The sequence below is a fragment of the Corvus cornix genome, chromosome 2, assembly GCF_000738735.6.
Source record: "Corvus cornix cornix isolate S_Up_H32 chromosome 2, ASM73873v5, whole genome shotgun sequence".
NCBI lineage: Eukaryota > Metazoa > Chordata > Aves > Passeriformes > Corvidae > Corvus > Corvus cornix.
Window position 1 is genome coordinate 72,422,008 of NC_046333.1, and position 23,277 is coordinate 72,445,284.

Below are 23,277 nucleotides of genomic sequence, written 5' to 3' on the forward strand. Positions count from 1 at the left end.
AAACCCTGACTGCAACATATAAAAGGCCACTATACACTCTCATTTCTGTGTTGTGAAAATTAAATGCTTTTCTATACCCCAAATTACCCTATAGAATGAATTGTTACAATCTTTGAAACATCTTTTTAAGTTTGTGGGCCTTGCCAGTTTTTAAAAGGATTATAAAACTTTTTCTTTCAACAAAGCTCTATTACCTTGTTTGTGCAGTATGGTATTATAGCTTTTGTTGAAATATGCTGCACATAACAAAGACAGAAGATCTTTGGGGAAAGTATATTAGTTACATCAGATGTAAAAGGTGGTTGAATCTGAGACCAAATAAACTCTCAGCTTAAAGAGGAATAGACTGAAAGAGTCATGCCACTACAGTTAGGGCTCAATACTATTCCCCATATCTCCGTATCGCAGTTCATCCCTACTGTACACAGGGTGACAAGTATAGGTGGCAAGGAGTGCAGGACCTGAGGAGGAAGATCATGGCAAAGCTGCAGTCAACAGCATGGATCCGAGGGACAGTGTCACACAGTAACAGACTGGTAGCAGTCAGATGCAATATCCCATCAGTCAGCATCAGACAGGATGAAGCGTCACCACAGCAAGGTCCCAGACAGTACAAGACAGGAAGAAACAGCTGTCAGCACTTGCTAAATTCAGGAACAGTGGATTAATTAAAATGACTAAGGAATGAATCACTATCCATTAAGTCCTCCTGGTGATGTTTAAGATTGGAAAAGCAAAACAACAACAGTGAACACCCACATTAATTCAGTATCTTAACCATTGACATTTTGCAGACAAATCAAAGCAGTTTTCAAGCTGATGCAAAGTGTAAGTCATTTTCCCCTCATGTAATTCACATTTATAAGGAGATTTAGAAGATCCTATCTGTTATGTTAATGATATGTCCAAATTAGACAAAGCCTAGAAAAATATTTTATTAAACTGAGCATCAAAAACCTGAAAATACTGGACAGTCAAATGGATAAACATACAGCTAAGCGCGTCTGGAAACCAAGGATAAATTCTAGCATATATGTTTAAAAAAAAAAAAATTAACATGGGTATAATTGTAAATAAAATATGAGAGACAGACATCAGCAAGTCCTCATTTCATGACCATAACCACTGGGGCAGGTACATATTTTCCTCAGAGGAATTACATTAAGGTGTCTTTGCCAGCACTTCATCACCTCTCTCTGCTCTCCAGAGTGCCACCCACAGAATCGTCCCAGGACAGCAGCCTGGGGAGCCCTCTTCAAACACAGTCAGTGAAACAATTTTGTGGAGCTCACACATACACAGACATACTACGAAAAACATATTGTGGATTTAACATGGTTCATTTCAGTGATCTGCTTTGCAGTTCAGACCCACATAGATATATCAGGAAAGACTAGTTCTGAATCTGTGTCAGGATAGGGATTTTTTTTTTTTTTTAAGAAAATTTTAACCCAAGTTTACCACCAAAGAAAATATAGTGCATAATGACATTTTGGGAATGCGTGCTTTTAATCATATAACAATCAGTTATACTAGGGGAAAAATTCACCCACTCGGTTAGCCCAGGAAGTGCAACATTCAAACAGGTATTTGAAATGAGGACTAATTAGATTCAAATAACTCCATTCCTTTCCCCATCTTACACTCTATTTAGGAACTCCTGCGGCTAGAAGTGTGTTATTGTTATCTTTTGAAATATTTTCAACACTGAATCTTAAAATGCTTAAACATTTGTTTAACTTACATGCTGTGAAAAAAGCTCAGTTAATATCTATGTAGATAGAGGCTAAACTACAATTGAAAGAAAATCTCTTCAGTAAAGCATTTCTAAACACACAATCAATCTGTGGGATGAAGCCTGAATGCCTGGACAGTTAACTTTGATCAAAGGACCAGAAGAATGTGCCGTTCTCTGCTGTAAGTTAAGGAAGACTTCCTGATAAAGGAATTGTGTATTCAGCTGGAAGGGCTTCTCTGTAAATCCTTATGCAGCATATGTACCGTGGGTGGTCCTGTGTCACAGAACACTAAAAGCTACAATGTTGTGTCAATTCACCAGCTCAACCTAAAGGGAATGGTACAGATCAGACTGTCTTTCTGGACCATCTATGTCATGCTTCTGCCCCCAAGCTGCAGACCCCACTCACCAGTATTAAAAGGGAACAAAATCATACTAATTCCTGTATTTTTGAACCATTTTTGCAGAAATTGGGAAATAAAGGCAAAGTGAACGTGTAATCCCATTTAAAGTAACACTGTCAAATAGATCTTCAAACTCATTCATTTACATACCAGACAGATCCATATTACTAGCTCCAGCTGCCTGGCCTAGCCCTGACAATCATGGGATTACAGAAATAGCATGTCTCATCTTATGCCATCAACCAGATATAAACAACCTAACACTGTTAGGGTCCTGGATCTACAGATGTACCAAGAAGTGTGGCCCAGCTGAAATGGAAAGCATAAACAGAAACACAAGTTTGTAAATGACTAAAACTCAATGATTGCAGGGCTTTATGGATATATTAAATATCCACTGAATCCTGGAAGTGTAAAGAATTACTTGAGTTATACACCTCTATTTTCTTTAAACATAATGTCATGTAGTAACCCTGGGTTTCTTTGTTTCTTTCTTTTTTCCTTTTTCATTTTTTTTCCCAGCTATATATTACTGTTAGAGTTTAAGCTATTAAAGAAACATAAATTTTCTTTCATAAGCTTTTAACATCTTCACAGGGGAAACTGGAGGGGCAGGTACTGATCCTTTCACTCTCTTGACCAGTGACAGGACTCGGGGGAATGTCATGAAGTTATGTCAGGGGAGGTTTAGGTTCAATATCAGGAAAAGGTTCTTCACCCAGAGGGTGGTCGAGCACTAGAAAGGCACCCAAGGAAATGGTCACAGCACCAGCCTGACAAAGTTCAAGAAGCATTTGGACAATGCTCTCAGGCACATGGTGTGACTCTTAGGGTGTCCTGTGTGGAGCCGGGAGTTGGACTCGATGATCCTGAGGGGTACCTTCCAACTCAGCGTACTCTGTGATTCTGTTCTGTAAGTGGACTATCATTATCTTGGAACTTTGACACCATAAAATATTTTTAATTGATCAAACAGTTTTATCCTTCATATGTGCTACTACAAGCCTTTTAAGTGGTTTACTAAGGCAATCCATCTGGAAGTAAGATGTTCAATAAATGATTATCGTTACATCTCTTTCTTGAAATGTGTTTGTTCTCTTTGTGTAAATATTAGCATGAGATGTCTGCTATATCACCATCCTCACTTACAGCAAAGGTATTTAGGATGTAAGTTAAGTGAAAGAAAACTGTCTACCAGCTATGCTTTAGGAAGAATGTGGAAATGCATGTGTCTCTCTTGTAGGGCAAGTGGATAATTTATAGACAATTCATTGTAAAAATCAAGGAAAAGTGCATAAAATAGAGTGAAAAAGAACTAATTAAATGGCCATTCCTGATAGGAAATTCTGAACAGGACCAGTTTTCCTTTTAATGTTGAACTACTTTATTAGGTATTTTCTCAACATGCTCACTTTCAATGTTTTTGATCTTTCAATCTAAAGATTCAAAGATAGTGTAAACACTTTTTTCCAAAGTAAAATAAATTTATATATAATAAATGAATACACATTGCATTTCATGATGTGTGCAATTGTAAAGTACATGCTTACTTACATTTAAAAATCAATAGAAATAAGAGTTTTGTCTGTAGATTCAGTTGTTTAACATACCTCATTAATCAATTTGAAAAGAAAAACATTATAGTCTCATTTTATATTTTTTTTTCCTTGAAAGACACATAATACATTTGTGGAGTAGTTAGTGTGTGAATACAACAATCTAATTTTGTCTTTTTCTCTGTAAAGCTACTTACATTCTAATTCCAGTGGAAAATGGAAGAAACTTTTTAGCTCTCTCTCTTTTTGTTTTTGTACATCTTCAGAACTAGATCGAATGCACTTGTCTGGCATAGTAGAAGATAATAAGAATCTCACCATAAGATTTCTGTTTCTTAAAGATTCCAAAAGATACAGTGCTCTCATGTATTCAGTGAAATACTGCCCACTTTTAACGACTCACACCTTTCTGCAGCAAGACTAGATGTTTCAAGGAAAGGAAAAAAACATTTTCCATATAAGCTTGCCATTGTCCCTTAGATTTTGCTTGTACTTTTCTCATCCTTTCTTTTTACTTTTCTCTTTAATTCAGCCTAAACTGATTTGCCTTCAAAACTGTATTAACAAATACCAGCTGGAGATACCCAACTGCAGTTTCTAACTTGACAATCAACACTTCTTCTTAAAATAGAGTCTATGGTATTGTTCCCACGTAAAGGGAGGTTAGTAGACTAAACATTTTTGTATTGTTGTAAGAAAACAGTCTTGATGTAATGATGACATTTCACTGTGAATTTTCAATATAAACCAGACCTCAATCCACCAAGTCCTTAAGCATGCATTTAGGCACCTTCCCTTATCCCACTGCTCGCCTGTTAAGTATCTGATTAAGTAGTTATTGAAGGTGCCTTTCAGTTCACTAACTATAGCCAAGGTGGCAGCTGGAAGGGCAAAAATAACTAAGATTCACAAATGAGACCAAGAATTTTCCAATCAATTCATTTCTGCTTCTGACTTCTTCACCAAGTAACTTCAGTTTCTTTACAACTTATTGGACAGATCATTTTGGATTTTACACACGAAATGGAAATGCTTTGCCCAGAAAACAGCAGGAGAAGCCAAATTCCATGAAAGTAAGAATGCCATTTTATGTTAACAACATTATCTTTCAAAGCTTTCTTCAGGTTCAGTGCAGCTTCCATTAGACTTCTTCTGAAAGCTCAAAAATTATTCAAAAGATATAATTGATTTTTTTTCTGTTAGGTTAAGCAAGTTTAGCATATCAGAAGAGTCATATGCAGCCATATCATAAAAGATATGACTGAAAAGATAGAACCCTTTTTCATCCATAACTTTAGATCTGTCAGTATTAAAATATATTGATACATTGGTTTCTCCAGTCTTTTGGACACAAAGAAGATTCTGAAAACATAGAAACAAACCAACTACTTTTATGAAGCTAGAAAAATTAGGGGGTTTATATAATTTTTGCTTTAAGTTCATAGCAAACTATTTTAAAATAAAAATAATATTAATAATAATAATGATGATGATGATGATGAAAAGATTAAGATACAAAACCCAATAGATTTCAGTTGATTAATATTATATTTTTCCATGTGACACAAAACACAGAAACCTTAATGTTTTTTGCTTGTATTTAAAACAAAGACAGGTTTTGAAATCTCAAAATTTTTACTTTATTTAAATTTTATTGAAATACTTTTCACAGGTGCCAAATTCAAATTCTCATGATGCTTCATCACTCTCTTTTCATATTTTTGGGGCTTTTTGTTTGGTTTTGTGTTTTGGTTGGGTTTTTTTTTGTAAATTATTGCAAGTTGATGAAATCTTCTTTTTTTTCAAGGCATCTCATTACCTGAGGACTTTCTGATATTTAAAGAGATAACTTGCCAGGCAACTTCTTTGTAAACATTTTTCAAAGTTCCTGATATAAGTTTTCACAGCTCCTAAAATATGTTATAAATTATTAAAGAGTGTAAGAATCTGCAGTGCTCTGCTTGAGAAAAAATAATTAAACCAGCACCAATAAAAATGAGACTTACCTGAACTTGATGAGAGTTTCTTTGATGCTTCAAAAAGCTGGGGTCATTTTTTGCTTTTTCTTTTTACATAAGATTTAATTTGTATTTTCCTCTATAATTTCAGATCCAAGTGGAATAGAAATATCAAATATAATGATAAAGTGTTACAGTGGTATCTCTGACCTCTGAGAAGAAAAGCCCCAGAAATTTCATTAACCTCTCTGTTCTTGTGAGATTTGAATTCCACATCAAGAGGTGTAGATAGCTTGGACTGGATAATCATCTTGTTCTCAAAGTGATGTTTGAACTGAAATTCCTACCATTTTGAAGATTATTTTTCACAATGAGCAACATGTAAAAATATTTCTCATGCTGTAAAAAAAATCAAAGTTAGAGTTAATTTGACATCTAAGTGACTGAATATGCAAGTTCTTTGTTATTCACACATTTTTCTACAGTACTTCATCCTTTGAGGAAATAATATATTTTTATGGCACAGAACAAATAGGTTCATGAGCAAACCCATGTTCAAAAGTTAGAAGAAAAATGCCATGAGATAGCTCACCAAAGCTGTACTGAAGATGTATGCAGGCCCCATATCTTCTAACATCTCTGCTTATCAGTCAGAGGATTTCTTGGGAGTTTGCAGGGGAAGGAGGTGGGAGTGATTGTTGTTGTTGTCGTTTTTGTTGGTTCCCAACAAAAGTCTGTTTCAGTCTTTGGGGGGAAAAAAATAGGACAAAAAAGGAAGTAATTGCAATGTCCTAGCTCTCCTTGAAAAGCTGCAGTTTTCAAACCCAAGCTACCTTTTAAATTGTCCTCTAGATTATATTTTAACATGTGTAACACTTTTAGCTTACAATTGAAATCAGCAGTCTGTCCTTCAGAATATGTTCAAACCAATATCTTTCACTTATTTATACATTTACAGAGGAAATTTTCTAAATTGTAAAGATATTAGTTTTATAACCTCTGTGTAATTCTTGGCTCATAATTCTGCAGTAAGTGCCACATGGATGTAATTGTAAACTGGATCAGGACCCTATCTTACAATATTTTTCCAATGTACTGCTTTCAAGAACAGGAGGCAGCATAATCTCTATTCTCAAAAAAACCCTAAAGAACCAGGCAACATAAAATATCATCTTACATGGTAATATGCATGTTGCAAAGACAAGGGAGTTTCCTTGGGGTGCTCTTTTTTTCCTCAACACATGAAATACCAGCTTTGCAAAAGACACTGTAAATACACACAGTGTATTTACCAAAAGCAAGACATATCCAGTATTTGATTGTTGAGTTGGATATATACTGTCTCAAGAAATCTGTTCAGTTTTTTATATAAGAAACTTAGGGAATAAGGAAGAGAACACTTTTTGTGGGTTCCTGTGATGCTCTATGTCTGATTCAGCTCACAGTTGCACAAATTTGATTTGCATTGGATTAAAGCCATATGAATTTTTAAATTGCTATGAAAATATTTAAAACTTATGAAATCTGTATGAGAACCCTATTACCTTCTCCTATCTTATTTAATTTTATTTGGTTTTGTTTGGGGTTTTCTAACTGTTTTTTTCTCTGTCCTTACCCTCCCAAACTTCAAAATGCTAGATTTGCACTCCATAGCTTCAGTGCTCTGGAGCCCAAAAGGCCTTTCCATCTTCAGCATCCACCAAACAGTATGAATTTCTAATCTGTTTCCCAGGAAATTCAAAAGTCTCATTTCATTACTGAGTCCCAAGGAGATTAAATTCCCAATGTACCAGTCTTGCACCAGCATGGAGAATTGTAACTAGCTTCAGTGAAATCCCACACACTTTGGAGTTCACCTTAAGGAGAATAACCTGTCTCTTCCTTTGACTGGTTAGAACTGATCTGAAAATGTTTCTAGACTATACCAAAAGCCTGAAATTAACCCTAATGATATTATGATGTCTAATAGGAAATTAAGGACTTCTAATTTAGGAATTTATTTTCCAAATATCTGGGTATTGAAGGAAAATACTTACTTGATGACCTAGTTGAAGCATAAGTTATTCTTTTTATACATAATAACAAAAAAAAATGAAGATGCAACAGATGTTTTTAATGCATTTAAACTGAGTATTAATTCCTACCCTGGAAAAAGTGGAAAGCAAAGCAACTGATACTTTAGTTGCTTCAGAGAAGAGCCAAGATACTGGTAGCTATCTAAGTAGAGACTGTCTACCAAGTAAAACATTGACCACAGAGATATTTTCCATTCTAGGTGATCTCATGGCAAGAAAATGGAATAGTTTATTCCCTCCTCTGTCCCTGTGGCGAATGAAAGAGTTTATAATTATTCCTCATATTTTTTTTGATACTGTGCAAAAGCTGAGTTTTAGATCTATTTGCAGCATTTAAGTTATTTATCCTTGCTTCGTGGCTGCATGCATGCTATTGCCCTCACTACTACCCTGTTCCACAGAACTCCAGGTAAACACCAAGTATATTTGGGAATACCAAAGTCACAAACAGCCAAACAATAACAGATTCAGTGCCATGTTTCTTTTAGCACATTTATTAAGTCAGCTTAGACCCCAAACCATGAAGTAGACAGAATTGTGAAGGGAATGCAAACAAACATGAACTTAGCTCATACTATTATCTACTATTTCATTTAGACCAGGCTGCTCAGTCTCATTTACGTTAACAGGATAAATACTGGGGTTTTCTTATGTAGTGTATAATATATCTTTGTTTTGAACATACAAAGAGTGTGAGGAAAATCCTATAATTCACAAAGTTTTCTCTATATGAGGCTCAGCTAGTCTATAATTAATCCCCTAGGCAAACATAAAATCAGAGAATAGCACTGCTTCACTACAGAGCAGTGATCTATACATAATCTATTTTATTTTAGGAAAACTTGTCAAAAAACAGTACCTTTTGGAGTTAATGGGACTACTATTTGCCCTTTTGACCACTTTTTCTGAGTTTTTAGGGGCCAGAGCCTGTTAGAGAAAGGTGATAGAACTTTGCAGAAGGATGAGAAATGTAAGTAAATCATGGGGGAGCACAGAAAAACAAATATGTTAATTTTTTTAAACTTGCAGATGAGAACTTTCAGATATCGGGTTTGATGGACTTAAAATATCAAAATCAATTATTAAAACAAACCTACAACATAGATGAAAGACACTTGAGAGAGAGCAGCGAGAAACATTTGTGAAACCACTACTTGGCAACAGTGCAGAATATCTGAATGAGTGACACCCATGCTGTGTGATACAGAAGAATTCTTTCCTGGTGCTGAAATGAAAAATAAATCAAACCAAAACAAAATAAACCCCAGAGCAGCAGTTAACACAAGAATAAGCTGATGTTCATTGTTTTAAATAATTATTTTAATATTCTTATGCATGGGGGAATTAAAATATTGTAAAAGAAAGTGAAAAGAAGAAATCTCAATCTACCCAAATTTGGAAATGGTCAGATTTACAACTGACATTTGCTAAATGATGATGTTAAAATGTGGAATATTGTGCTAGAAGTAATTACCTGTAACAATAATTTTGTCTAAACACAATGGTATTTTAATGCTTGTTTACTTGAAGATTAAATTAAAAACACTACATCACCAAAATGAAAAGAAACTAAAACCCAGTCTAATTGTTATCTACTTGGAACCAACTGTTCAGAACAGATGGAAGAAAGCCTTGTACAAGGGATATTCTGAAATGGGCAATGAGGAAAAAAACTTTAAAGTTTTTCTGTAGCAAAATATTCTACCTAGAATTAACCAAATATTTCATATTAAATATTGTACACAAAATTTTTATTAGTGATGAATAGATATCTGGCAAAGACAAACCATCATTGTTAATTCCCATAAATGTGGCAATAAGAGGAAATGTATTCACAGTACTGGAATTGAAAAGCTTTTTTTAGGAGGCCAGGCAAGTCCTTAGGTTTCTATTTTATTCGTGAGCTTCTGCCTGGAACATGATAGTTGTTGCACACACCTCTCTCTCAGTGTAATACCACTCATTCTTTAACTGAGGTGGTGACCAAACCACTACAGGTGGGCGTGGACATCTTCACTGTCACTCACATGACTTGGTGAACAAGCACAACCATGCTTATCTTGTTTGATATCTGATGCCATGGATGTCATTCTGTTTTTGCAATGCTTGAGTCTGGGTGGATAAAAATAACCCATTCCCCATATCTTAGAACAAAATTAAATGCACCATGGAAACATTCTTCTCTAGTGCAAGTCCTGTCCTCTTGGTGACCTCACCTACATAATCTTACTTCCTTTCTCAGAGTGGTAGCAGATGAAAAACAGTGGAAATAGAACATAGAATTAGAAAATTATTCACCATACTTTCCTTACTAACTTCTCAATTTTTAAGCTATATACTCTGACATATCTCTTTGCCCTAGGAATAATCTGTAATAGTGCTTGGAAGCCCAAAAAAAAAAAAAAAAAAAAAAAAAAAAAATTCCTTAGGAAATTTTGTAATTCTGATGTTAGAAGTACAACAAATCTGTTTTTTCCTCTAGATCAGGCAGAACTTAAAACGTCAAGGCAATATTGTATACTAAATTGATGGAATAAAAAGCCCACCAGTAAAAAATCTTACTGAAGTCCCTTAACATAAATCCAAAAGTTAGTACATTAAATAGTGAAGAAATAATTCTGGTTCAAAATTTTAACAATTGAAAACGTTGACTCAGAAAAACAATTTCTTTTGACTTTTTTGTAATGATTCAAAAACTTTTGCTTTCCATCTCCCACCTGCAGTAGATAAAGAGTTAACTACAACACAGCCATTTACTGCTGCATTTTAATTTTCATTTCCTTTTTCTTTTTTCGATTGTCACAGATCTCATTTCTATTGCACTAAGTTTCTAGTCATAGCAGCTACACCATGTCATCACCATGTTATCCTTGGTCATTACAGGTTCCTACTAATAAAAAAAGGTCAAGTGGAACCTCTGATGTAATAGAGGGTCTAAAATCTGAAAAGAATTACAGGCATGATCATTGCAAAACTTCTGAGGGAAATTGCGAACTGTCAAGAACCGTATTTATGCCACGCAGTTTGATTTATTTATTAATTAGGCAACTCATTTGGAAGCCAGATCATTCTTGGTTAGTTTGATAATTAATTATCTTAACCATCATTCTACCTTCTATAAGTGCCACACAGTCTTATCTCTACATCTTTTCTTTTTCTTCTAACATCATTATCTTAGACACAGATGACAACATCCATAAGCATCCATTTTGATTCATATGTGGAAAACATAATCTCACAGTTGGTTATACTCTCCACCTGCAGTGCTCTCAAAACATTTACAAGTTACCAAGTTTTAAAAAGTAACTACTTCACTACTATGGGAGAGGCATCGAAAGCCAAGCAATATTTTGAGCTACCCTACTGTCTACAACAAAAAAAACTACTAAGGCCTTGAAATGCAGGAAAACTATGGCATGATAATGCTTTTAATGTTATTTTTATCATGTATTTATTTATATTAAAAAACCCCAGCACTCAAATGCCAAGCTATCTATCTCTGCCTCTGAATGTATTAATCAAGTGCTAAGATGTACACATGAACACACATAAAGATACAGTATATGCATGGAATCACTGCTGAAATTGTTGATTGAAAAAAAAGGTAACAGACGAAAAAACCTTCTAAAGTTGTCGAGCAGTATTAATTTTTCATTTATCAGTGCAAATACAATTTTCTGAAAGTGAACGTTTCATAACTGTTCAAGATTGATCTCAATTGCTATATAGTGGAGACTGAGTAGTTAAAAATACTGAATTATATCATTAAAAACTGCGTCCCTCTTTTTGCTCTCTTGAATAAATTATGTGTTAGAAAACGTGCAAGTTTTACATATAATAATGAAATTCATATAAATTGTCAATGTGCATCTAATAACAAATATTTCACAGCATATTTCATTCTTAATATATGGATTTTTGTTCACAAATATTAAAATGCACACAGTAACAATATAATCTACAAATAGGGCAGGTATGGGTAATCATATACATTGGCTGTCTTTGTCCAATTTATATCGTTTTTCTTTTGAATTCTGGCCCCAAATTAGCCAGTTTAATGAAGCTATCTTTCCAATATCAAGGCAAATATCTCCCTCTCTTACATGTTTTTGACTTTCATAGTTGACTGTAATAAACAGCAGACATCTCTTAGTTATCTCTAAACTATATTATCATACAGATAAAATTTGCTTTATTGGTTTCTTGCCTCTATCCCACTGGAAAACACACACAAAGTTCTGGTACTACCCTTTCTGTCATATATAATGGGCATCAGAAATATATACTATAGTTGTTAGATTTTTACCACACAAATCTAGAAAAAAAATATATATATTATGTTCACAATAAAGAGACTAGTAGGATGCAAATTGTTCAATGATTTCACAAATGACACTGAAAAAAGAATAAAACAAAAAATGACAAAATCTCTTTTGCACAATTTTGCATTATCAGTTTTCAAAGCTGACCATCAAGAACTGTAAAGGTTTTCTACTTTGGATGACTGAGAAATCAAACCACAAGTAAAATTCAGGGATGATAGGTTTTAACACATAAGAAAAAAAAAAAAAACAAACCCATCTTCTGGAAATGCGTGACTGTAATTAGTTCCTGACTAGAGATCACAGGTAGATCTCTGGAAAAAGTTTCAAAAATTTAAGCGAGTGGTAAGAATGCAGAAAGAAAATAAAGAAACTATGGGATACCATTGTGTATGTGTACCACTAACATGCGTTTGTTTTGAATACTACATAAGTTATGACCACTGTATGAAAAGGAAGCAAACAGAAGTGGAAAAAGAACTAGAGAAAGGGCAAAAAGGACTGTCTAAAATGTGGAACAAACCCATATAAGGAAAGAGTAAATGAACTGAAGGTTTTTTAAGGAAAGACATGGGAAAATGAATGACAGAGGTTTCCCAAATCATGAATGAATGGGAGAATGGAGAAGACATAAGAACAATTCTAACCTAATTGTACTAGAAGAGACAGTAAAAGAAGCAAACCAACTTAATACTTGCTTATCACCCCATTAACACTTATTTTTGTAGTTATCTACTGTATGGCTTCTTTCCAATCCCATGAAATTCAGAGTGGAATGTCTCAGCCTACTTTGTCCTAACTTATTAGGAAAATAATCCTTATCTTCCAGTATCTTCTTGTCTCAGAGCTCTGAATCTTTCATTTTTAAAATGTTTTCATTTTGAAGGGTTTTGTTTGGGTTTTTTTTGGTTTGTTTGGTTTTTTGTTTGTTTTGTTTTAGGGAATTGTGGAGCTCTTTTGGTTGTTGGTTTGGGGGTTTTTTTTGTTTGTTTGTTTTGTTTTTTTTGTTTTTTTGCTTGGTTTTTTCTTCCTGAGGTATTTTTGGTCACGGATCTGTTAGGGTTTATTTTTTCCAGATTGGGAAGAAATCAAAATTAGAAAAATATTCAAGATATGAGCAAATACTATGTTCTGTTTTGCTTTCTGTCAGTACATTAATAATTCCTAAAATGCTCTATTTGTTCACTTTCTTGTACTCTTTTCTCAAGCATCTTCCAGTGAGCAGAGAAGCACTCCATCTAACTGATGGAGAGAGGGTACAGAGCAGGATGAGCCTTTGATCTGGTACAGGATATTATGCACATTCAGACAGTGAAATATAAATTATTACTAGGTATTTAAAATAGCTGAGATCACTGAGAAACAGTGGCACAGATAAATCCTGTGAGACTATAAACAATCCTTCACTTCAATTACAACAATAACAAAGGGGAAATAAGCATCTACATGGAGCAGTTTTACTCCATAAAAAATTGCTTATTGTGATGAATATTTAAAAATTGGTGCAGTAAACTTGTAAACAGAGAAAACTTTCATATTGTTTTACAGTTTTATCCATGAAAACATGGGTCAGCAATAGAATGCTTGAAACAAGACAAGGAGTTTTCTTGCTCTATTAATTAAGCCTATGATCCGAAGAATTCCCCAACTAAGACCTTATAAATTAATGCAAGATGTAATTAGCAAAAAATAGGAAAATTAAAAGAATCAACCATCTTCTATGCATATTAGTTGTGCTATGCAAGTAGAAGTCTTACCTCTATTCCTTCTTATAATTATGGGAAGGATTTGGAGGGAGACAGTAGGTGAGGTGACAAATGGTAAATGTAACCTTCCATATGTAAAACACATTTTGGTTTTAAATTGTCACTAAGAATAAAAAAATTGATTTATTCCTTTCTGAGTTAAACAGAAACTCAGGACACGTAATTCATGTGTTCACAGAAATCATGGGTAGATACCCATTTGGCATAGAATGTGCCATTCTGAGAACCACATTTTATAACAGTGAACATTATTTTCATATCAATAGTTGAGTTGTAATGGGATGGAACACCACTCCACTATAACCAAATGACAGTATCAGGTTTAATATTTTAGGTAACTGAATTGTGTCATTGCTATAACTCATTTTGACAAGAGCTACAGTTTTGATTCTGGATAATACTTATTTCTGCACTGCCTTAAAGTCAATACTATTTTGAGCTCTACTGCGAAGTTATCAAAAAACAGGGAGTAATGCTGTCCCATTAAGATGCCAGATCTTAAGAAAACTTTCCGTGATCAGACATCCTAAGACATAACAATCCATGTTGCATAAGAACATTTAACCTTCATCTACAAAATTATTTCTGGGTTTTTTTCCAAATGTTAAGTGTCCTGTATTTGGACCACTGTTAATCTTGCAAACAGCCTTGTTGAAGTTGTATGCCCTAGAAAGCTCAGGTCCTCATTCTGTTTCTGTGCCATGAAGTCAAACAAAGATGTTTTAAGGAAAAATGAATGTAAAATTAGGCTGCTCTTAGAACTTGGTTTGCCATGTAAAGTAAGCTGATTTACAAAACTGTTAAATACATGCTAGTTCCTATCTTGGTTGTTGTGGGTTTCTCTGTGTTTACCTATACAAGTATTTAGAGACTGTTAATAGACATCTGAAAGGATGTGTAAGAAAACAAGCATGTTTCAAGGTCTCTGACTACTGAACAATCATTACTTGTGATTTCAGAAGGTCCACAGGAAATTAGATTTTAAAGGTGAAATATCATTATTTATTTATCTATTAACTTTGACAATACATTATTTGTCAAGCATCCTTTTTAGAAGACAGGCAATGAAACTGAGCTTCCTACTGCAAAAACTTTCATTGTATTCATAGAATCATTTAGGTCAGAAAAGGCCATCATTGAGTCCAACCATAAACTCATCACTGCCACTTCCACCACTAAACCACCTCCCTGAGTGCCACATCTACATGTCTTTTAAATACTGCCAGGGATGGTGACTCCACCACTTCTTTTTTGAGTAGCCTGTTCCATTGCTTGACAACCCTTTCCATGAAGAAATTTTTTCCTATTTATTCCTAATCTAAACCTCCTCTGGTGCAACTTGTGCCATTTCCTCTCATCCTGTCACTTGTTACTTGTGAGAAGAGACCTACCCTTTCAGTTGTAGAGAGTGATAAGGTCCCCCTTGAGCATCCTTTCCTCCAGGATAAACAACCCCAGCTCCCTCAGCCACTTCTCATCACACTTGTGCTCCAGACCCTTCACTGCTTCATTGACCTTCTCTGGACACACTCCAGCACCTCAATGTCTTTCTTATAGAGAGGGACCCAACACTAAACACGGGATTCAAGGTCTGGCCTCACCAGTGCCAAGTACAGGGGGATGATCAGTGCCCTGGTCCTGCTGGTCACACCACTGTGGATAGCAGCCAGGATGCCATTGGCCTTTTGGCCACGAGTCTGGGTTGTGTTCATCCAACACTGAAATTGTGATGCACTGAAGTTGTAATACATTTTTCACCTTCTATTTTGTGTTCACATCAAGGATCATAATTTCCTGAGAGCACCTAGCATAAAACACGTAAGGACATCTCATCCCTTTTGAAAACAATTTTTCTCTCCTTCATCCTGTAGTCCTTTACTTATACATGATGCCTGCAACAGTATAGGAATTTTCACTGTTTTTCTGTAAACTCTGAGAAATAATCCGGGATTTGTAAAGATAAAACTGGGCTAGTTTTTTAAGCAAGATTTCTCTGCAGATTAAGAATTCTACCAATTTCTCTGATCTGTAACTTTTAATGGCAATTATTTTATTTATACTTCCAAACTATTAACAAAAATAACATGCTGAAAATGGATTTATGATTAGCCTGCTAGGATGCTCTGGTTGAATCATGATTCCCTACGTGTTTCTATTTTCAGATCTATTTATTAAATTAAAAAATAACTATTAAACATATATATCATTTTATGGTGATTATGCTCTTTGTTTTTAATCAGAAAGCTGCATAGTGCTTAACTAAATACTTCATAAGCCAAGAAAGATACATAGAAACATTGAAGAAAAGAAATTGTAATTCAGTGAAGCAAAACATCAAATTTGTTCTCTATGCTTAAAAATGTGGTGACTAACATTGTGGAATATTATTTTTTAATTCCCTCTGAAAATAAACTTATATTGGTTTTTCATTGCCTCAATATCATGCACATAGATGCCAGTTAAATTAAATTATACTATTAATTGTTTCCCTAGCCTTTTGCATCTCATCAAATTCATGTCTCAATCCCTACATTTGCAAAAAATAATCTTTACCTGATTTTCATATGTGCAGATGAGGAACATTTATTTTAACTATTATAATAAAAGTCCATTAAAAGGAAGATGAGCTTCTGATGTTTAGAGGAAAGATTTAATATTTACTGGTCTACGTAGTTATTATTGCTGTGTACACATAATTACTTTTACAAGTGTTTCCGGAGGGTGCTGAATATGAAGCAAATTCATCTGGTTTGCTGCTCACCAACATTCGTATGGAAAGTCAGATATTTATTATTCAACATACTTCATGCACATTTCAGCTCTTGCATCCAGTGCTCTGCTAAGCCTCTAGAAATCATCTGTCTGCCCCTTTCTATGGAAATCTGTCTTCCAACAGGCTGAACACCCGGTCCCTGACAGAAGCTGTGTGCTAATCAGCTTGTCGTTACAAAGGCCACAGAGGTTACAGCGCAATTCTCTGCCATAGTTAACATGAGGAATTGCTGCTGGGAAAGGCAGTTGTCCCAAGTAGTCACAGTGGAGTGCCTGTTAGGAAAAGGCTCAGCCGTTTCAGATGCTGGACAGAAGAAGATCACGCTGATACAGACATTTAACATAAAAAGAGAACTGGAGGAAAAATGACTGATTGGACAGACTCCTTCTCAGATGGAAAGCAGAGAATGTGTCATATGTCTCATCAACATCACTGAAAATATTGTAAGGGTCCTTCTGGCAGCTCTGAAGCAACCACAGAGACTGGAATTATCTCTACAAGCTCTTATCAGTGAGAAGTTAGGGGCCTGGGTAAATGTTACAAATTAGCTGAGCACACAGAATTTTGTTCTGTTCCTTTAGTCCTTTTTAGGAAATTGAGGAAAAAACAGGAATGTATTAAAATTGTGTTAGCTACTACTTCTGAATTGAACTCCATATATTTTCCTTATAAGCTTGGCCTTTTAATGCTACTAAATATTTTTATGTATTCTTAGTAAGCCTTCATATCTGTGATATTTTGGGATGGCTGAAGTAGTTAAAGCAATGTGTTATTTTCATTATTTTATCAATCACCAGGAGTCAAGGTTGATTTTAATTTGGATTTGAATCCTACCATAGCATCTAAAAATTACTCCTTGATGCAGAGGTTTACCTTTTCCCACAGTGAAATTGAGGTATGCTGCTACTTTCGCACAGTCCCGTTTTGACAATAAAAGGAAGAAAATCATTAATAGGAAACAAGAAGTTAAAAAAGAAAAAAAAGCTGTTAATTGACACAGTTTTCTGTAAGGTAGTCCACTGGGAGATTTCTTTTTTTGTGGTTTTAGTGTAGTGTAACTTGAACTGTGTCATGATTGGCAATTCTAAACTTGGCTAATGTCAGATGATTCCTTTGTCTGTTTAGACTTTCACAGCTTCATTGGCTGTGGAAGTTAGCATTGGTCAAGGTTCTACTTTTTACTGTTAGACCTTCAGAGTCAAGCAAAATTATATCTATCAGCATAGGGAATGCTCTAATCTCACACATAAAATGAGTTGCTGTTTTAAATCACTTCTGAACTTTTGTATATAGAAGCTGGTTTTCTGCTTTGTTTTAGCTAGTGTGTGTTTGTATGTACTTATTCAGTAATGAGGAAGTACACATTTACTTGGAGAGCCTGTGGTCATTGAAAATAAATGGGTGTGTAGAATGAGTGAGAACAAAAATGGGTGTAGTTATTTTTTAATATGGATTTTTCAAATAATTTGGTGCTTTCCTTCTGTGAAAAGGGAGACATATTTCCAATTTCCTCCTATTGCATTACTAGTTGGGTGATGCTGGGAACTAAAACTGGGCAGATAAGGTGATGGGGGCAGGGGAGGGTTTTCCTTTCATTCTGTCTCTGAGAGAGACAACAGAGACAACCAGTGTTTTAATTTTGTTTGTTTGCTTGCTTTACATACTTTAGAAGCAAAAAAACATAATAACTTTTTGATGTTAAGCACCAAATTTGAAATCACACACACACAAAAAAAGTTACTGATTAGGACTTCACACGGCGAAGTGAATATATTGCTGCAAGCATAACTATGAGTGAACAATTATATGTCTGTTACCATTCTTTTCATTTGGCATTTCATGTACCACTCTCTGAGAAATGACTAGAAACAAAGGGAAATGCAGCACTATGTGATGTATAAACAATAAATACATACTCTAATATACCACTTCATTTTCTGTGCCAAAGGAAGAAGAAAAATTATTCCTGTTTTGTACATTACACATATTATTGATAGCAATATAGCTGATATAATATTGCATGTTTAGCAACAGAATAGAAACCCAAACACTGTCATCCAGATCCTGGAAAGGCTTTAGAAAGATAGGCAAGCATTTTGTTTCCATTTTGAACATGAGAGAGCAGAGACCAAATGTATGAAGCAGTCCATGTAACATCACATGAATCAGTCACAGAATCTAGGCTTGTGACTTCTAAACATACAGTGATTCATTAGCTCATGGATTTCTTGTTAGTGTCTTGAGCTTCTAAAGTATTCATCCTTTCCCTACCATTCTACATCTCCATTTTTTATGCTGTAATCCTATCAATTTTCATTATCCTACAGTGTGACATGTCAACTTTCAGATTAAAAGTCTTTTAACACAGGATTATGAAGTAGTTCTTGCTGATTTAGCTCTTCTCTGCTCTTATTAGACCAAAGTTTTTTTATAAATTTGTGCATGCAATAAATCTTTCTTCTCATAGCTATGATTGTTCTTTACATTTTGTCCTAATCTGTGCTAGACTGCTGTTGAGTTACCCTCTTTCAGAGTAATGACTGTTTCTCAAATGTTGAATCCACATACACATAAAGTTTAGAAATCTTTCAGTATGCAATTTTTATAAGTTACCTCTGAGAGGGGTATTATTTCTCACAGCAGAGAATTTTAAAAACTCAAATGTTGTTTGTTGTTAATTCTTTATTTTATCCTTTATTCCAAATGAACATGTTAACTTTGTCATGTCTTAAAGTTCAAGGAAAACCAAAAACTTAAAAGACCAAAAAAATTTTAATTATAATTTTCATTAAATACTATATATGGAAAAGGATGACTATGAATAAAATGTTTGTGAGGCTGTACACATTTTCAAAGAGAAAAAGGGGTTATAGTTAGCATGAAGCTTTTTTAAACAGAAAGCAGATACAGAACACAGGAAGGCAAAGAAAAAAAAAGAATTCTTTTTTATTAAAAAAACCAATGAATTACATTAAACATAGCTAATTTTATCTTTTAAAATTAAACTTTTGATAATTTTTTAAATCAAGAAACATTAGTAAAATGAAATAGCTTTTTCAGTGATTTTTTAAAAGAAATCTAAATATTATGAATCAGTATATTAATTATGACTGGAACAGACAAACTGTTTAAAAATAAAGATATTATATTAGCACCCATTATAAGGAGATTCACTACATTATCATTTTTTAATTATTAGAAAATATACAGCATTGCCTGCCTATTGGGTTTATAATTAAATGCCTGGTTTACCCTTTGGTATTATGGACACGTAGAAGCAGCAATGTTTATAAGATGGGGTCAGTTGCATAACTGATCATGCTGACAACTGTTAATCATGATCACTCCTGCACTTTCAGAGCCATTTAGAAAGAAATTAAAATGTAATCAATAAACCAACACAGAGTGGAGGGTCTAGGGTTCTTGCAGAGAATTGCTGAAGCATCAACAGCATCTATAACACTTCTAATGTGAAGCAGCACCTGAACAGGATACAGACTCTGAAAATATGGAATGGAATCCTTAATGGAATACATCCCTTAAGAAGTGATCTTACATTCCATAGTAATTGTCTATAAAGTGGGCCAGTATCTAACAGTTAGTGTTCAGTAACTAATTGTATTGTCTTTTTATATTTGTACATCTGTATCTACTGACCTTTATTCTTTGTTATGTGGAAAATTTAAGATGTTTTTAAAGCCTTCCATGTATTTAAAGCAAATAAACTCTGAAAAAAGAAAAGGTTATATACTGACAGGTAGAAATCAATGCTGCAAACTAGGCTGTAAATATGGTCATTATTCTTACTAGTGGAGAAAGGATGCAGAAAAAGGAAATTTTAAATAAAATTCTAACCTAATTGAGAAAAGAGTTGAGCTTTTATATTAACTTTACCAGGGACAAAATTTCATTGCATTGATTCAATTTAGTAATTGACTTTTGTTATGATGCATTCCTTAATGTTTAGCACTTACATATCATATTCCTTTTGGAAACAGTCTTAGCTATGAATCTTCGTAGTATTGAAATGCTTTCTATGTTCACATATTCCAAGTGCCCTGGGTAGGTAGATATTGGGATTTAACATACCATGCCTCAAAACAGGACCACAACTGAAGTAAACTTTTCAGGAAGAGTCTAGAGAGATACCTGGATTACTGTAGAAAAGCAGAGCAATGATTACTTCATTCCTTTGCATAATGCAAAATTGTTAATTAGTATAAAATCAAGGAATTACTAGCTGCCGATCTTACTGACTAATGCCTCTTACTGTAATGTATAATGAAGATCCATTAGGGTTAATGATCTCTACAGAGCTCACCTATTGGAGTTTAGAGAATTTCTCCTTAGAAAACATTACCTATTGACAACTACAAAGTCACACTGGATTATTGAAGAACAAAGACAAGGATGTGACCCATTTGCATCCCCCCACTGGTTTTTCCTGTCTGACATGTCTCCCAAGGAGGTTTCGTTATCCATTGTTCAAGACTGTTTTCCAGAATGGGCTCTAACTAACCTATGGTTTCTGCCAGAATGAGATGCAGGGTCACTGAGCAGACAGGGAGCCCAAGGAAGGATTAGTCAGTCTGTTACAGAACACCCTGTGAGAATGCAGGAGCAGAGAGTAGAAACCAGCACCATGCACAATACAGAAAATTCGGTACCGTCTTTGCTTCAACATATTGAAGAAAAAGCTCAAGTTAGTTTTCAACCTTGTATTGAAAACAATTCTTTTTGCAAACAAGTATTCAACTATGTAGTAAGTTATTGTTCACAATGTCACATATATGTCTCTGTATGTACACACATAGGTATCAACTAAGGATTTGAGCAGAAATCTACTACTGTTTCACTTTTTTTTCAAATTTCATTACACTATGGGTTGATATAAAATGTTCAGATTTTTTTCTTGAACTATCTACAAGTCCCAAATTTCACTGTTAAGAATACCACCTTGCTTTTACCATGAACTTTCAGAAAATCACCTTTCATTATGAACTGCACACTCAAATAAAAGCTTTGAATAGTGAATCTCTATTTCAAAAGGACTGTGATGAGCTGCATAGATTTACCTTATTATGCAGCATAAAGTATTAATATAAATAGATTATAAACAGCTGCAGATTCTAAAAGCTTGCAGTATATAGCTTCAACTCTTCTCTGACTTAAAAACTGCTGCTGAAGAGCACACTTGATAACTTCATACAGAAGGTGACTTGGAACTTCAAACATGTGACTGAGTAACAGGGCACAGACTCAGAAGGAAACAGAAAAAGGAGTTAGGGTAGGATGATTCATTTGCTGCAAGGTCAATCACTCATTTCGGTTTTATCTTATGTATGAAAATTATTATTTGCTCTTAAATCTAAATAACAATTTACTATAGAAAGTATGGGACAATTTTTAAAACATAGCTTGATGAATGTGGACACTGTGTCTTTGGGATGTGTACTTCAAGAGTAATCTATTTCCAAGAGCACTGACAGAAAAGTTTGTTTCTATAAACTAAAGAAGTGTCATATATTCTTTCATTTACCAAAACGTTGAAACCTTCCTGTTCCACCTTATGATTTCTCCAAGGAATAAAGCATCAATTCCAAACTCCTTCTTAGTATATAAGATGCTATTCTCAGGTACATCTAATGAATTTAGGGGAGCAAATCCTCGAGCAGATCAGCAGAACTTATGCTGCTGAGTAGGATGTCACTGATAGTCCAATCTCAGACTCTTATTAGGAAAGATAGAAAATTTGAAAGAGAAAGCAGTTTGACCTCTTAAAGTTGCTATAAGCTCTCAGGACCAAACACAAAGACAACTGGACTAGTGGCAGCAAAACCTGTACATATTGGAGGTTTTAAAAGAGTAAGATACAGATGCCTAAATGTCACACATTGAAAACAAAAAACAAGCATGAAAAGTTAATGACTTCCTAATTTCAAAGGATATGGAGAAACCTAGGATCTAAAGAGTCACCATGCATTTAATGTCCTTAAAGAGGGTGACTGAAATTGTTCTGTCCGAAAAGAAAAATAATGACATTAGTATAACAGTAAAGGGTCATTTATCTCTTTTGACAACATACCTAGGTTTGTGATCCCTAAAAACACCAAATAAATGAAAAAACTAAACTCCCCTTGTCAGCAACAACAAAAAAGAAATTAAATAGGAATTGTGTCTGTTCTTGTCTTAAAAGCATACCTAAGTCAATTTTTTCTTGTCTTAAATAACAAGAACTCTCAGTCATTACATTAAATATAAATTTAGGGCTTTGCAATAATGGATCCAGAGGAGGGAAAAGAAAGAGCACCACTAATAACCTCCAGTTACCCATCTTCTCCAGCAAATAAAAAAACTTCCAAAGAAAGCAAATACACATCAAACGCCACTGCTGTAATTCTGCAGGGATTAAAGACTATATCTTTAACATCATTATGTCGAAGGAATGTTCCTAAATTTGTTAATAATTGCAGGCTTGAAATTCACTTTGCAATGCAATGGAAGAATGAGGATGAAATAATATTAAGGCAGTGTCTCCATCTCAGTTCCAATCTAATTGAGAATACAGATTCTAGTATATTAAAAAAAAGTCACCACATCCATCAGTGTGGGAAACAAAAATAAGGAGATCATTTAGACCCCTTGAAGAGGGAAGAACACATCTCTATGTCCACTCCAACATTGG